Source organism: Triticum urartu, chromosome 2A (assembly GCF_056163025.1).
Source record: "Triticum urartu cultivar PI428250 chromosome 2A, HENAU_Tu73, whole genome shotgun sequence".
Taxonomy (NCBI): Eukaryota; Viridiplantae; Streptophyta; class Magnoliopsida; order Poales; family Poaceae; genus Triticum; species Triticum urartu.
The window spans coordinates 355,484,346-355,490,460 of NC_141874.1; positions in this window are offsets into that span (position 1 = coordinate 355,484,346).

Here is a 6,115-nt window from a genome sequence, read left to right on the forward strand (position 1 = left end):
GATGCCTATATACATGATCATGCCTAGATATTCTCATAATGATTCGCTTTTCTATCAATTGCTAGACAGTAATTTGTTCACCCACCGTAATACTTATCCTATCCTGAGAGAAGCCACTAGTGAAACCTATGGCCCCCGGGTCTATTCTACATTATATTAGTCTTCCATCAACAAGCTATTTCTATTACCTTTTATTTTGCAATCTTTACTATCAATCTTTATCATAAAAATACCAAAAATATTATCTTATCATCTCTATCAGATCTCACTCTCGTAAGTGACCGTGAAGGGATTGACAACCCATTTATCGCGTTGGTTGCGAGGTTCTTATTTGTTTGTGTAGGTACGAGGGACTTGCGTGTGGCCTCCTACTGGATTGATACCTTGGTTCTCAAAAACTGAGGGAAATACTTACACTACTTTGCTGCATCACCCTTTCCTCTTCAAGGGAAAACCAACGCAGTGCTGAAGAGGTAGCAAGAAGGATTTCTGGCACCATTGCCGGGGAGTCTACGCACAAGTCAAGACATACCAAGTACGCATCACAAACTCTTATCCCTCACATTACATTATTTTCCCTTTGCCTCTCGCTTTCCTCTCCCCCACTTCACCCTTGCCGTTTTATTCGCCTTTCTTCTGTTCGTCTTTCCAATATCTTTGATGTCTTACTTGGCTCGATTGCTCGTTTGGTTGGAATAGTTGTTTATTTATTTCTAAACAGAGAACCTAAAATCTATGGATCCTCATCCGCTTGCTAATCTTTTTAAGAGATCCAATTATGATGAACCAATTGATAGTAAGTTTTGCGCACTAGATTATCTTTACGAAGTTTTGCTTGAAATTCGTGAATCTGAAAATTGTGATGAAGTACTTTATGGAGTGATTCATGATGGATCTTTGAATGGAAAGCATGATTGCAATGATGATAGTATAAATTCTAATAGTGTCAATTGTGTTTATAATATGCAAAACCCTAAGCCTGGGGATGCTAGTTTCGCTATGTCTACTACTTTTTGCAATGATTGTGATTGGGGTGATTCTTCTTATGATCTTGAAAATTTATTTATGCCCCATGATGAATATGAGATTGATAATAATGTTTGTAATAATATTGAAAGTGGGTTCGGAAGAGTGTCAACTTTAGATCCCACATATTTGGAGAATATTCAATCTTTTGAAGTTTTTGATAAAAGTGGATTTGGAGAGGTCATGACTTTAGTTAATGTTAATCCCACTATTTTGGAAGAGTGTAAATTTTGCATACATGTGGATTGTGTTAATAATATGTTTTGTGATAGCTATATTGTTGAAATTGCTTATGATCCTACATGTAATTATTATGAGAGAGGAAAATATGGTTGTAGAAATTTTCATGTTACTAAATTACCTCTCGTTATGTTGAGATTGCTATTGTTTCTTTCCGCTTCCTTGCATATGCTAGTTTTTGCTTGCCTTGATAATTTGTTTGGCTATAAGATGCCTATGCATAGGAAGTATGTTAGACTTAGATGTATTTGTCACGTGTTTTATGATGCTCTCTTTGTGCTTCAATTCTTGTCTTTCATGTGAGCATCATTGAAATCTCTTGCCTAGCTAAAAGGCTTTATAGAAAATCGCTTGTTGGGAGACAACACAATATTTTTCCTTGTTGTTATTCAATAAATAATTCATCTAGCCTCTACATTATGTCAAGTTGCCTAATGCGTTACTCTGTTCTTATGAACTTAATACTCTAGATGCATGCTGGATAGCAGTCGATGTGTGGAGTAATAGTAGTAGATGCAGGTAGGAGTCGGTCTACTTGTCACGGACGTGATGCCTATATACATGATCATGCCTAGATATTCTCATAATTATTCGCTTTTCTATCAATTGCTCGACAGTAATTTGTTCACCCACCGTAATACTTACGCTATCCTGAGAGAAGCCACTAGTGAAACCTATGCCCCCCGAGTCTATTCTCCATTATACTATCTTCCATCAACAAGCTATTTCTATTACCTTTTATTTTGCAATCTTTACTTTCAATCTTTATCATAAAAATACCAAAAATATTATCTTATCATCTCTATCAGTTCTCACTCTCGTAAGTGACCGTGAAGGGATTGACAACCCCTTTATCGCGTTGGTTGCGAGGTTCTTATTTGTTTGTGTAGGTACGAGGGACTTGCGTGTGGCCTCCTACTGGATTGATACCTTGGTTCCCAAAAACCGAGGGAAATACTTATGCTACTTTGCTGCATCACCCTTTCCTCTTAATGGGAAAACCAACGCAGTGCTCAAGAGGTAGCACGACATCATACAGTAGCATCGTTTGCTATAGTTATAATACTCCTACTAGGACGACAACTCCTATAAAACCTTGCACTTGGATCTTTGCCTCTTCAGGAGGTTCAACAGTTCGTACTCGTGTGAACCTTGCACTTGGCTCTTCGCCTCTTCGGAAGGTCCAACAATGATGATACTACAGTACAATATGCTTCTGGCAATCTGACACCGATTGAACTGCTGCACGTCCACCGCGAGGGCGAGGGCGAGTGAGAGAGAGAGGGAGAGGGCGCTGTAGTCAAAACCCTCTCCTCGTCCTGCGAGCCACCGCGCGCGTGGGCGAGGGAGAGGCATAGTAAGCAAGCTTCTCCTCGTTCGGCGAGTTGACGGGACACATCAAAGCAGTACTAGTACTAGTCCTTTCCGGTTAACATGGCTTAATTTGAAACGAGAACAATAAACTGGCGGTCAACGTATGTAACAATACGCTCTTTACGGTCACTATATATAGTTTTGCGGTGATTATACAAACACTAGCTCATCGTAGAGCACTGTATTGCACCCTACTGACCGGCCACATAGTCGACGTGGCACTTTGTTGACTGGTTAAATTGTCACTTGGTTTCTAGGTCCCACCTGTCAGTTGGTAGAGTAAAGAAATCAGTTCAACAAAACTTTACGCAGGCGCGGCAGGAGTCCAACCCTTGTGCGCGAACCACCCTAGCTGTGTATGTGAGCGCATGCACGTGTACTCCCTCGGTCTTCCAACAAAGAGTGTACCTCGGCTAAAAAAAGAGTGTACATCTACACTCCCAATGCATTTAGCCTTTAATCTAAAATCAATATTGGTTGACTAATGCACCAACTTGTGCTCTAGCTATAGGCTACATGTCTATCCTTAATTACAGCATGCAACAATCTTCATTTAATCTTCTTCTCTCAATGGTCGCATGAACACATAATTCTACTACTTTTGGGCGTTAATTATGCCCTAGTCAATGTGTAAATATCTAAATGTACAGTCTTTCACGGACGTAGGGAGTAGGTTGATCACTTGAGCGTGAGCGTGTGTGCTGCGTCATGTGCTATGTGCTGCATGGGTGTGTGAGTGTTGCGTGCGTCCATGTGTACGTGTGAGTGTTGCATGTTGCATGCATGCATGCATGAGGCTTTTACTCCCTCCCATTGACATGTTCATATTTCAAGCTTCCTTTGTTCCCTCCATATGGTGATACTCCCTCTATTCCCAAATACGGAGTAAAAGCCTCCCTCTGTTCCCAAATACGGAGTATTTGTCTTTCTAGAGATTTCAACAAGTGACTACGTACGGAGCAAAATGAGTGAATCTACACTCTAAAATATGTCTACATACATCTGTATGTTGTATTCCATTTGAATGTATAAAAAGACAATATTTAGGAACGGAGGGAGTAGCAAATAAACATTAAGTTCTCTTGTTTTTCCCTCCTTGGTCACGGTGCACAACCAAAGATGACTTATTCACCTGGATGGAGGGAGTAGATGGTCAAAGTTTGACACAAAATTAATGCATTAGTAAACATAATTTTTTGAGGAAAACAAGCCCATTAACTGAGTGTTTTTGCAAGCTACAAAAATTATTCCACCACTCATCATCTACCTTGGTTGATGAGATTTTTTAATTAAGCCCTATAAACTGGAAAGGAGGTAGTAATAGCACTCCTACATTATTGGCACCAGGTGCCTTGGCCAATGTTTCATCTTGTTGGACAGGATGAGGCTACTTCCAATGCATCAGTGCTTACATGGGGTGCTAAACACATTAAAAACTTTAGCAACTAAAGCTCCCAATGCATAGGTTCTTAACTTGTTGGTGCTAAGAATCCTTTATTTATTGATTTTGTAAATAAAGTTATTCATGCATTGGTGGGATTCTTCCATTTAATTTTTTGTCTAGGTTCTTGCGCTTAGTACTGGGGTCACCACACTTATCTCTCTCCTCTTAATTACCTTGCCACATTGGACTTTTTGCCTACATGGCAGCCTTAGCACTTGTACAAGGCGAAGCATTGGGAGGGGCCTGAGCATACTGGCATAGGCATACTGTAGATAGGAAGTCTTCACGATCCATTATTCCCCATCTCGGTCAGAGAGAACTATTCAACTAGTCCTCACAGTGAAGTGACAATACACGCTGCAGCAGATGGGACACTTAAGTAATAAGCTAAACCAGCGTGTTGGTGTTACTAAATCAGCCTTATCCAGTACTTCCATCATGTTTGCTAGTGGAGCACGCTTCCGAAAAAATGACTACGCACCTCTCTCCTCCATTAACTGACATATGGTCCCCCTTGAGGTAGACCCACATGTCATCGATGTAACTATTTACACTCTGAAGAACGGTATATCCTGGTAGTAGTACTAGTAGAAATGAGATTTGATGCACTTTCTTTCCCGTCTTTCACTCCTCTTCCTCCTCTATTCTTCTTCCTCCTCTCTTCCCCATCGTCGGCGCACACCATGCCCCCCCGCTCACTGCTCACCCACTCGCGCCATCTTCCTTGGTAGCTCGCGCGTACCATATCCCCCGCTCACTGCTCGGCCACACACGCCATCTTCTTCGCTCGCCCGCCCGAATCCACTTCCCCGCTGGCTCGCAGGCACCGAAAACCCCAGTCACTCATCGCCCTAAAAACCCTATGGCAAAACTGACTGACACGTAGAACCGCGATTGGAATTCCCTCCCCGATGTTCTCTTGGAGCAGATCTGTAATTGTATGGACCTGCTCAGCACCGTCCGTCTAGCCGCATGCTCGGTGTCTTTATACCATCTACTTGTCTGCAATCGACTGGCTCTTTTCAAGACACCCAGCTTGCTGATGCCCGATCCTCGCCGGTGGCCCAGACACTGACTTGACGATCCTACGGAGGTTGCCGTGGTGCCCCTCCACATGCTACTGTAGGATCGAAAGTATGTCTAGAGGGGGGGTGATTAGACTACTTGACCAAATAAAAACTTAACCTTTTCCCAATTTTAGTTCTTGGCAGATTTTAGCTATTTTGGGACAAGTCAAGCAATCATCACACAATTCAAGCAAGCATGCAAAGAGTATATTGGCAGCGGAAAGTAAAGCATGCAACTTGCAAGAATGTAAAGGGAAGGGTTTGGAGAATTCAAACGCAATTGGAGACATGGATGTTTTTCCCGTGGTTCGGATAGGTGGTGCTATCCTACATCCACGTTGATGGAGACTTCAACCCACGAAGGGTAACGGTTGCGCGAGTCCACACAGGGCTCCACCCAAGGGTAACGGTTGCGTGAGTCCACACAGGGCTCCACCCACGAAGGGTCCACGAAGAAGCAACCGCCCACAAAGGGTCCACGAAGAAGCAACCTTGTCTATCCCACCATGGCCATCGCCCACACAGGACTTGCCTCACTAGCGGTAGATCTTCACGAAGTAGGTGATCTCCTTGCCCTTACAAACTCCTTGGTTCAACTCCACAATCTTGTCGGAGGCTCCCAAGTGACACCTAGCCAATCTAGGAGACACCACTCTCCAAGAAGTAACAAATGGTGTGTAGGTAATGAACTCCTTGCTCTTGTGCTTCAAATGATAGTCTCCCCAACACTCAACTCTCTCTCATAGGATTTGGATTTGGTGGAAAGAAGGTTTGAGTGGAAAGCAACTTCGGAAGGCTAGAGATCAAGATTCATATGGTAGGAATGGAATATCTTGGTCTCAACACATGAGTAGGTGGTTCTCTCTCAGAACATATGAGTTGGAATGGTGTGTGTGTTCTGATGGCTCTCTCATCGAATGAGGAGGAGGTGGAGGGGTATATATAGCCTCCACACAAAATCCAA